Source organism: Pelophylax lessonae (assembly GCF_965119305.1).
Source record: "Pelophylax lessonae genome assembly, chromosome: 6".
Taxonomy (NCBI): domain Eukaryota; kingdom Metazoa; phylum Chordata; class Amphibia; order Anura; family Ranidae; genus Pelophylax; species Pelophylax lessonae.
The window spans coordinates 215,536,309-215,548,532 of record NC_138773.1 but is presented as its reverse complement, the minus strand read 5'-3'; the positions used below and the strand labels follow the sequence as shown (position 1 = coordinate 215,548,532).

At 39.3% G+C, this 12,224-nt stretch overlaps 1 protein-coding gene across 13 annotated transcripts in view; it reads right to left on the bottom strand.

Moving 5' to 3' along the window:
• Positions 1-12,224, bottom strand: part of MAP2 (microtubule associated protein 2) — a 321,972-nt gene that overhangs the window by 277,959 nt on the left and 31,789 nt on the right. For 12 of the 13 annotated variants that reach the window (XM_082262368.1, XM_082262379.1, XM_082262378.1 and 9 more), the window contains exon 2: positions 1,737-1,781. The exons of the other annotated variant lie outside the window; for it this stretch is intronic. The gene's annotated coding sequence lies outside the window, so the exon portion shown is untranslated. The remainder of the gene's footprint in view (positions 1-1,736; positions 1,782-12,224) is intronic. 13 annotated transcript variants of the gene reach the window in all.

Here is a 12,224-nt window from a genome sequence, read left to right as displayed (position 1 = left end):
AGACCCATCATTCCCCTCACCTTACCTGTGACAGCGGGTAGGGGATCCTCTCCCCGCAACCACTATGTTTTTTTTTAAAAACAGGTCCGCTTGCCCAGCCTCATAAATAATTCACAGGAATCTGTGAATGGGCTAACTATAAGTACCATCTGTCACCATGGCAGACAGCTTGTAGTTCTCAATGAACTGTGAGGGGTACTGGTGAGCGCTGTCATAGTTCATTGATATTTCCTACAGCTTTCAAACAGAAAGCCTGTACAGAGGTATGGGTTGAAAGCTGTAGAAAGTGTCTGCAGGAGCCTGACATTACACCCATAAACCATTGATCAGGGGTTAAATGCGCTGCATGCTCCTGAGTAGAATAATAAATTTACTTTTTTTACCTGCAAAAACGTACATTTATTTATTTACTTTGTAAAAGGTGAACTTAGCCTTTACTTGTAAAAAAGAATAACTTTCTTTTAAACTAAGGGTATTTTTGCCATCATCCCATAAACACAATTAGCACATTTTTTCATGTGGAGAATACGAAGTGGAGCTGATCCAGGAGCTGGTGTCCCCGTCCTTCTCCCCTACAAGAGGGGATTTACAATATATTCCCACTGGGATAACCAGGAAAGAACGCTCACAAACAAAACTTTGAAATGCCTTTATATTGCCAAGCATTTGATCATTGCTAAGGGGATAATTTGGAGGACAACAATGCCTATAAGGTCCTTGTGTGCACAAGAGAGGATAGGTGAAGCATGCCCGAACATCCCTGGAGAGGTGTTATAAAAGGGTCTAATGCTCTAATTTGAAAGTGGTAAATACATTTCCTTAAGAAGACAAAATATTAAATGTTGAAACGCGTTGGATTTTCCTGTATTACTGTAACATCCACTGTACCTAATGCAACATGGATGAATACCCCCTACAATAACTGGATTTACCACACTGGGATAAGTCATCTTACATACACTGAAACAGGACTCTATACAAGTTTTACTTATTCTGTGTAACTGTTGTAAATATTCACTTATTGTTGTTATACAAATTTACATGTCTGATCTTTTGAAATCAGACACGGAGGGGTCATTTTATATGCATAAATAAAGAATCATTGTCTTTTAAATAATTATAGTATATAAAATGTCTTTATTGTATTTATTAGTTGCCTTTAAAACTCCACAAAATAGAGGATAAAAAATGTGTTAACTTAGCCTTTACTAGTCATGGCTAACTTTGTGTGGAGAGTACCATTAATGCAGACCTTCTAGTATTTCGTCAATGTCCAAGTACGATGACTTATAAAAAGCAGAACGGAGAAAGCACCCACTGCACCATGGAATCATTGTTTTTTCATTGATTCGGGCACAGTCATGCTGAAGAGGAAGGAAAACCACACATGGAAGGAAAGATTGGAATATCTACACATTTACCTATTACCTAGTGGCAAGGACACACAGGTGTGTAACCTTTTTATTATTATACTGGGAGTACGTTCCATGTTTAATTCAAAAGAAATCATGTTCAGTGGATTTCTCTAGATTGTTGGGAATCTGGTTACACCAAGGTTTCAAAACCAAATATTAATATTTGTGTGCTAGACAAGGGTGCAGCTGGAAATGACACAGCGGTACTAATCTTCTCACCTGCAGGATTTTCAGCTAATTACTGCATTAAATTAACCTCATTTTCTCCCGTATCCCTCCACATGTGTACAATTACAATGGAAAGTTTATTATAGAACTTACCGGTGTTCAACGGAGCATCAAGAGCGAATCCAGCAGTCAAGTTATCTGAAACCAGACAATAAACAACATTTTAATTATTCACACATCAGATACACTGGACAATTTCTCCTTTTGTATCGAGGAAAGAAAGTGATACTTCTGTAATATGAAAGCTCTCTAAACAAAACCAATGTGGAGAAATAAACCCAATATAATAATAAGTTCTTATTTTAGGAACTTCACATTGAAATGTGTTTGCTTTTTATTACTTGTGCAGAGACAACGAATAATAGAATAAAAGGACATAAAGGCACTGCACATGCAATTCTCAAATGTGTATACATCTGATTTATGTCTTTATATTCATTCCCTTTACATATAAGATGAACAGTAAATATTACCATACAGTGCATTCGGAAAGTATTTACAGCGCTTGACTTTTTCCACATTTTGTTATGTTACAGCTTTATTCCCAAATGGATTAAATTCATTATTTTCCTTAAAAATCTACAAACAATACCCCATAATAACAACGTGAAAGAAGTTTGTTTGAAATCTTTATAAATTTATTAAAAATAAAAAACGAAAAAAATCCCACGAACATAAGTATTTACAGCCTTTGCTCAATACTTTGTTGAAGCACATGTGGCACCAATTACAGCCTCATGTCTTTTTGAGTGTCATGCTACAAGCTTGAACACCTATTTTTGGTCAGTTTCTCCCATTCTTCTTTGCAGGACTTCAGGTTGGATGGGGAGTGTCGGTGCACAGCCAATATCAGATCTCTCTAGAGATGTTCAATCGGGTTTAAGTCTGGGCTCTGGCTTGGCCTCTCAAGGACATTCACACAGTTGTCCCGTAGTCACTCCTTTGTTATCTTGGCTGTGTGCTTAGGGTAGTTGCCTTATTGGAAGATGAACCTTCCTTACAGACTGAGGTCCAGAGCTCTCTGGAGCAGGTTTTCATCAAGGATGTGTCTGTACATTGTTGCATTCATCTTACCCTCAATCCTGACCAGTCTCCCAGTTCCTGCGGCTGAATAACATCCCTACTTCCACCACCATGCTTCACTGTAGGGATGGTATTGGCCAGGTGATGAGCGATGCCTGGTTCCCTCCAGACATGACGCTTGCCATTCAGGCCAAAGAGATCAATCTTTGTTTCATCAAACCAGAGAATTTTGTTTCTCATTGTCTGAGAGGCTTTCATTTGCCTTCTACTAAGGAGTGGCTTCCATCTGGCCACTCTACCATACAGGCCTGATTGATAGATTGCTGCAAAGATGGTTGTTCTTCTGGAAGGTTCTCCTCTCTCCACAGAGAAACGCTAGAGCTCTGTCAGAGTACCATCAGGTTCTTGGTCACCTCCCTGACTAGGGCCCTTTTCCCCCGATCGCTCAGTTTAGCCAGGCGGCCGGCTCTAGGAAGAGTCCTGGTGGTTCCAAACTTCTTCCATTTTCAGATGATGAAGGCAACTGTGCTCATTAGAATGTTCAATTCTACAGAAATTTTTCTGTACCCTTCCCCAGATCTGTGCCTTGATATGATTTTGTCTTGTTCTTGGATTGTTCTTGGATTTCATGGCTTAGTTTGTGTTCTGACATGCACTGTTCAGAGTGACCATCGTATTCTATGCCACCTCCCTGACTAAGGCCCTTCTCCCCCGATTACTCAGTTTGGCCTGGTGGCACACTCTAGGAAGAGTCCTGGTTGTTTCTAAACGTCTTCTGTTTACAGATGATGGAGGCCACTGTTCTCATTGGGACCTTCAATGCTGCAGATATTTTTCCCAGATCTGTGTCTCGATACAATCCTGTCTCGGAGGTCTACAGACAATTTCTTGGACTTCATGGCTTGGTTTGTGCTCTGACATGCACTGTTAACTGTGGGACCTTACATAGACAGGTGTGTGCCTTTCCAAATCATGTCCAATTCACTGAATTTACCACAGGTGGACTCCAATCAACTTGTAGAAACAGCTCAAGGATGCTCAGAAACAGGATGCACCTGAGCTCATTTTTAAGTGTCATGGCAAAGGCTGTGAATATTTATGGACACAAGATTGTTTAGCTTTTTATTTTTAATAAGTTTGCAAAGATTTCAAACAAACTTATTTCACATTGTCATTATGGGGTATTGTTTGTATAATTTTGAAGAAAATAATTAATTTAATCCATTTTGGAATAAGGATGTAACATAACAAAATGTGGAAGAAGTGAAGGGCTGTAAATACTTTCCAGAAGCACTGTATGTAAAAATGTCTCTCCTTACATTCCTCGCCAAAACCCACATCCTCTTCCTAATGTGATACTAAACACTGTTTAATTTACATTATCCCTTCTTCTGTCACATGATGATCTAGCTCTTTCCCAGCCTGTCGGGAGGAAAACAGTGACAGGAGGAGCTTCTAGTCCTCTGGTGCTTGTCACATGTTCGAAAAAAAAAAATAAAAACAGCCTTTGGAATACAGAGAAAAAATAAATAATTAATATCAATACACGGTTTTAAATTGTCATACAAATATATATTTGAAATCAAATTTTTATTATTTTTTGGCAATAACCTGGTGTCACACCCCTCCAGCCTGTGTCTTAGAATAACAGGGAGGTGAAGCCTCCATCAATCAAGATGTAATATCCTGCCCCTATTAAGTTTAGCAGGTTAGTGGGCATGTAGGAAGAGGGAGGGAGTGGGCTGTCATTTACCGCTGTGTATACACCAACATTAGTGACTCTATAGTCACATGGGCTGCTCAGATGTGATCAAGGGGGAAATGCTTGGGGTAGAAATACACAGAAAACATGAGCAAGAGAATGGCAGGATCAACCAGTTTTTTTGCAGAATACAGATAACGAATCCTATAGTTACTGTGAGTGAGTGACCAGCATGTATTAGAGCACTTATTAATAGTTTTTAATGATGTGGGTTTAATAACACTCTAAATTTACAGTAAACCACATACTTATTCTCCAAAACCTATCCATTCGCATCCACTATTTGGGCCTATTCACAGAGGGCAATTAGCTCCATGCCCTGTGCAGGGCTGTCTTTTGCACAGGTGTTGCATACATCCCTATCTTGGCATCCCAATATTATCTGTTCTGACATGTGGCTGCATGAACACAGATGCTATGTCCCAATATGAAATGCGGGAAATGCAGGATAGGGCCTTGGACGGGCCTTTAATGGCCCTGTAATCTATTTTTTCACAAAAACTATGTTTTTCTGTTTCTGTTATATGTTTGTCTGTTATATGTGGTCCTGTGACTGCTCTATGCACACTAAAAATCGCATAAGTATACGTCACCACATATGATTAGTTTACATCTTCATATATAGTAAAAATATGTATTCACGTACACACAGTATAGACATTGTAGATATGTTGCTCATGTTTTGAAATTGCTTATACTGTCTGTACATGAATATACAGCGTATATATATATATATATATATATATATATATATATATATATATATATATATAAACACAGCCGGTAAAATAAGTATTGAACGCGTCAACGTGTGCTATTTATATGGATTTTTCAATTTTGACCACACATTGGTAACAACTCATGCAATCCATACATACAAAGAAATCAAAACGAGTTCAGAAATTAAGTTATGTGTAATAAAATTGAATGGCACAGGGAAAAAGTATTGAACACTTAAAGAAAGGGAGGTGCAAAAAAGGCATTGAAAGGCAAGAAACCAGCTGAAATCTATCAGTAATTAGAAAGCAATCCTGTCCCTTGTCAGTGGTGCAAATTATTATCAGCTGTTCAGTCTCAACTGATGGACTATAAAAAGGTGTCTCATTACCTAGGTGTCACACAAGAAACATCTCATGATTGGTAAAAGCAAAGAGCTCTCCTCAAGACCTTCGCAACCTTATTGTTGCAAAACATACTGATGGCATTGGTTACAGAAGGATTTCTAAACTTCTGTACAGTGGGCACTGTTGGGGCCAGAATCCGGAAATGGAAAGAACATCATTTCACCATAAACCAGCCAAGACCAGGTGCTCCTTGCAAGATTTCTGACAGAGGAGTGAAAAGAATTATCAGAGTTGTCCAAGAGCCAAGGACCACTTGTGGAGAGCATCAGAAAGACCTGGAATTAGCAGGTACAGTTGTTTCAAAGAAGACAATAGGTAATGCATCCAATCGCCATGGCCTGTATGCACACTCACCACACAAGCCTACATTGCTGAAGAAAAAGCATGTTGAAGCTAGTTTAAAGATTGCTGCACAACATTTAGACAAGCCTGTGAAATACTGGGAGAATGTAGTCTGATGAGACAAAAATTTAACTCTTTGAATGCCATAACACATACCATGTTTAGAGGTCAAATGTCACTCCACAATACCCCTAAAACACCATATCAACAGTGAAGTTTGAAGGTGGGAACATCATGGTATGGGGCTGTTTTTCAGCAAGGATGAATGGAAAAATGTACGAAAACATTCTGCTGCCATCTACCAGGATGAGGAAGATAAAACGAGGGTGGACATTTCAGAAAGACAATTATCCTAAACACAAAGCCAGGGAAACTCTCAATTGGTTTCAAAGAAAGAAAATAAAGCTGCTAGAATGGCCCAGTCAATCACCTGACTTGAATACAATATAAAATCAATGGAAAGGACCAAAGATTAGAGTTCATAGAAGAGGCCCACGGAACCTTCAAGATTTGAAGACTGTTTGTGTGGAAGAATGGGCCAAAATCACACCTGAGCAATGCATGCGACTAGTTTCTCCATACAGGAGGCATCTTGAAGCTGTCATTACCAACAAAGGATTTGGTGCAAAGTATTAAATAATCTTCAGTTAGCGTGTTAACTGAAATATATATATATATATATATATATATATATATATATATATGTATATATATATATATATATATATATATATGTATATATACAGTATATTTATGTACATAAGGTATAAGCAATTTCAAAACATGAGCAACATATCTACAATGTCTATACTGTGTGTACGTGAATCTATATTTTTACATACATATATATGTAGATGTGAACTAATCATACTAAAGTGCCTTTGTGTCAATAAAATTGCAATAAAGTCCAGTATATTCTACACAAACGTCTGTGTGTTATACAAAGAATAGCTGAGCTGACATGTGTGGAAACCATGCGTGTCTCAGTCCCAAAACTATTGCATAGAAACAAAAGATGAAGGCCCAAGGGACTTTAACGAGACATACACAAAATTGTAAAATTACATTACTTTATTATAAAAAATCATAAACATACATAATGTTACACACAACAAAGATGATCATCAACAAAAAAAATTAAACATTTCCAATGCATATATGTACTTGTTAGTCTGAGCATCAACAATATCAATGGTCTGTGCTAAATGAATCTCGACACGTTTCGCGAAGATGGCCAGGCCAAAAGATGGAAAAAGGCCTACACCTCTCCTGTCTGGCAGTGTCTGTATATTGAACCGGAGTAATGAAAGGTCGCACTACCTTGATAGTTTGGATATGTGGACATGTGAAAACAGTAGAGTCCTGTCAAGTGGACCTTGAGTATTAATATTATTTCAGGTTCTTATATAGCGCTGTCAATTTACGCAGCGCTTTACATATACATTGCACATTCACGTCAGTCCCTACCCTTAAGGAGCTTACAATCTAAGGTCCCTAACTCAAATACATACACAGTAGGGCCAATTTTTTATACAGGATCCAATTACATTTACAGGCTACTGCTACATCTTAAGATATCTTTGCTTCTCTCCTGATGAAGCGAAATTGTGTCTTTGCGAAACGTGTCGAGATTCATCTAGCACAGACCATTGATATTTTTGATGCTCAAACTAACAAGTACATATATGCATTGGAAATATTTAATGTTTATTGTTGATGATCATCTTTGTTGTGTGTAAGATTATGTTTGTTTATGATTTTTTTTATAATAATCTAATGTAATTTTACAATTTTGTTTATGTCTCGTTAAAGTCCCTTGGGCCTTCATCTTTTGTGTCTGTGTGTTATATTCCAGATTACTGCCATTTTTCTTCATTGTGCAGGTTACACACCATGCTTCACCTCATGAAATGAACATTCACCAGTGAGAGAGCTACAAAAAATGTAGCCAACTTAGCAAGTCATCTCAGGTAAAGATCATCCTAGAGAGCAGATGTATCCATCTATATTACTCTCCTCTCTCTTCCTCAGGTCCGCTCCAAGCTGCAGCAAATAACGCTCACGCAGAGCCGATGGATATGTATAGTGTAGTATTAATTGCACCATGTGACTAACATTAAGAGAATGCCACAATTAAAGGACCGATATTTTATTAAAAACCGCTGTAACTCACAAAAAAGGCCACTGCAAAACAGTACTAAGCAGCGGCGTGATGTCAGCACCAAGTCTCCACCCTTATTCTTTCTAACATAAAGGTTATGATACTGTAATTTTGATTATACATATCATCACCAAATGGAGAAATTCAGCTAAAGCATTTGGCAAACTGATTTTTATCACATAAGGCTCATATTCTTGATCCCCACAATTGTATGAGGTTATCACTGGTAACAACTGTATGACACTAATTTCATACTACATGCCATGGCAATGTTTGGTCATCCAGCGTAGGCTCTAAAGCACGCCCTGTCCTTGGTCTTCATTACATAACAATTTGAATTTATGGGTAAAAACTTTTATTTATTTCCAGGTCCACAAAATAAAATGGACAAAGGGTTGTTCTTCATTTATCCTATCACTGGAAAACACATTCATATTTTCACAGGTAACACCACTAATTGTATCATTGACTATACACATCCTAAAGAGCCATATCTAACACAGACACTGGTGATTAATAACTCAAATTGACAGTGAACTTGTCCATTCTGCTGTGTTAGGAAGTTACAACAGATAAGCGAGTTGTCCTGCTATGCACCCAGATCCACTCTTGCTCCCTTGAGGAACACAGGTCCCCCCCCCCCACCACCACTTATCACTGGCCTCATTTTAGAAAAATCTAAATAGGGTGATTTATGCTATTTAAGAGCATAATAGAATAAATGGTCATCTACTAATCAATTCACTCTGGTCAGGAGGGATGGCTGAGACCAATGCCGAGACAAGGTCATCTAGAGCAAACATGCCAAACTGCGCCCCCCCCCTTCCCCCACCCTTTAAGATTAATGAGCATTATGTGTTAGCAAAAATCTCCCCACAAGAACACTGAGCACTAATGTGCTTACCCCCTAAGCATAGTTTCCCCTTCCATCAAAAAAAGCACAAATCCTCTACCCCTAAAATTTCCTCTCCTAGTACACATTCCCCCTTGCAGCACAAATTTTCTCCCCTCCAATCTCCTTGTGGCACCCCCCCCCCCCACCCCACCTCAGATGTGCAGTGCCCAGGGCAGCCACCTCTCCTTCCCACTCCTTGTCCCAGCCCTGGCTGAGAAAACTATGTTAAACCAGAGCACCTGTGGGAGCTCAACCTATACTTGAGCTTTAGACATAGACGTGGAATAGAACATAGTCCAAGGGACCCTTTACCACCTTCTCTTAACACAAGTGATCTGCAATAAAAGTATTTCAAATATGTAAAAAATATCACTCAAGAAAAAAGGGGAGCCAACGATTGGTGCTCTACAGCTATACCTGAATAAGAATAAAATGTACAGGTGGGCTGTGTTCCCTTTATGGTTTAATTTTTATTTTTGACCAAAATGTTTTCATAAATGGAACATTACAAAATATACCATAATCACAATTCATGTATAATAAATACTGTATATTATATTGGCAAAAACAATAGGACTAGTTGTATACATCAGTAGATAGGAATTTTTTTTTTACAGGTTGCAAGATGTTTGAGTTGTAATTAGAAAGGCCATTTCAGAATTAAATGGGCAATTAAAACCCACCCTACCCAATAAAAATAATTAAGGAACCGCTCGCTCTCTCTACTGAGAAATAACAGAAATAGTATGGAAATATCACTACACTATAATTTTCCAGGTACAATGCTACCAAAAATGAATGTATAGATAAATCTTTTTCAAGTATACTAATAACACATTCTGAACTAGGAAGCAAAGTTGGCCAGAATCCCTGGGAATGTCAGTGGTCTTAGCTAACCTCAAACCACACTGGGAATTACAGGGCATTTCTGAGAAATTCCTAGTTTTTCCTTCCCACTCTGTTTAAATTTAGAATTTTCATCCCCCGCAGCCCTGCACTGCCTGCTGCAGTAGTACTCTATTAATTTCCCTCTCCTTTTAATAATTATTGTTTAGGAAAATGGACAAAAGCTAAACTAAAAGAAACTACTATAACCATCCTTTTATATCCTTATTAAAAGCTGGTACAGTAAATTTATTACAACAGTAAAACAAAAAGAAAAATGTGGTCACATACAGCAACAGTAACTATATATTAAGATGATGTGTCATCAAGACTTTACTTCTCTTGGGTGGCCAAATCAACGTTTAGTGCACAATATACTTTGTAAATACAGTAGAAAGAAAAAGTATGTGAATCCCCTGGAATTGGCTGGTCTTCTGAAATAATTTGCCATAAAATGTTTCTGGGAAATATGGTTAGCCAATCACACAAGCAGGAAATGATGTTTCTGGGGTGTGGTCAGTATACATTCTGTGTGCAGAACAGCTCCAGGTAGCCATATTGCATTGCATTTTCAGAAAATTACAACAGCTGCAGATTGAAAAGGAAATGTAATTTTTTATTAATATTCAATTACAATATGATTTGTGTCACAATTGTATTCGCTATATTGTTTTTTCTTTATTTGCTTTTTATTTCCCCACGAAAGTGGAGTTACCCTTTAAGCTAATAATACTCAAACAATTCTAATTTCCCATGTCGTTATTGAAAGCAGCCATTAAACATTCACAGTGCTGGAGTAAGTGAACCCACAGATTAATTAGTTCAATGAAAGCAAATTGGAGTCAGTAGTTTGCACATCTAGAGTCAAATTAACCCCTTGCCGACCAAATACTGTACATATATGGCGGAAAAGCGGGATCACATACCTGTACATGATCCTGCACTTCTGGGTCTGGGGCGCTTGCCACCGGCGTCCCACTCACACTGTGATTGGACACAGCGGAAGCCAATCAGCAGGTCTGGTGGACACGATATCCGCTGGAAGCTGCTGATCGTTCCTGAGAGAGACAGAAAGGCAGTCTGCCTATGTAAAAAAGGCAGATTGTGGTTTTGTGGGACAAAAGTAAGTACACCTCTAAGTGAAAAAGTCCAAATTGGGCGCAATTAGCCATTTTCCCTCCCGAGTGCCATGTGACTCATTAGTGTTACAAGGTCTCAGGTGTGAATAGGGAGCAGATGTGTTAAAATTGGTGTTATCGCTCTCACTCTCTCATTCTGGTCACTGGAAGTTCAACATGGCACCTCATGGCTAAGAACTCTCTGAGGATCTGAAAAAAATAATTATTGCTCTACATAAAGATGGACTAAGCTTTAAGAAGATTGCCAACACCCTGAACCTGAGCTGCAGCTGGTTTGCCAAGACCATACAGAACCTGAGCTGCAGCTGGTTTGCCAAGACCATACAGCGGTTTAACAGGACAGGTTCCACTCAAAACAGGCCTCGCCATGGTCAACCAAAGATGTTGAGTGTTGAGTGCACATGCTCAGCGTCATATCCAGAGGTTGTTTTTGGGAAATAGACATATTGCCGGCATTGCTGCAGAGGTTGAAGGGGTGGGGGGTCAGCCTGTCAGTGCTCAGACCATACGCCGTACACTACATCAAATTGGTCTGCATTGCTGTCGTCCCAGAAGGAAGCCTCTTCTAAAGATGATGCACAAGAAAGCCCGCAAACAGCTTGCTGAAGACAAGCAGACCAAAGACATGGAACACTGGAATCATGTCCTGTGGTCTGATGAGACCAAGATAAACGTATTTGGTTCAGATGGCGTCAAGTGTGTGTGGCAGCAACCGGGTGAGGAGCACAAAGACAAGTGTGTCTTGCCTTCTGTCAAGCATGGTGGTCTGGGGCTGCATGAGTGCTGCCAGCACTGCGGAGCTACAGTTCATTGAGGGAACCATGAATGCCAACATGTACTGTGACATACTGAAGCAGAGCATGATCCCCTCCCTTTGGAGACTGGGCCGCAGGGCAGTATTCCAACATGATAACAACCCCAAACACACCTCCAAGATGACCACTGCCTTGCTAAAGATGCTGAGGGTAAAGGTGATGGACTGGTCAAGCAAGTCTTCAGACCTAAACCCTATTGAGCATCTGTGGGGCATTCTCAAATGGAAGGTGGAAGAGCGCAAGGTCTCTAACATCCACCAGCTCTGTGATGTCATCATGGAGGAGTGGAAGAGGACTCCATTGGCAGCCTGTGAAGCTCCGTGAACTCCATGCCCAAGAGGGTTAAGGCAGTGCTGGAAAATAATGGTGGCCACACAAAATATTGACACTTTGGCCCCAATTTGGACATATTCACTTAGGGGTGTACTCACTTTT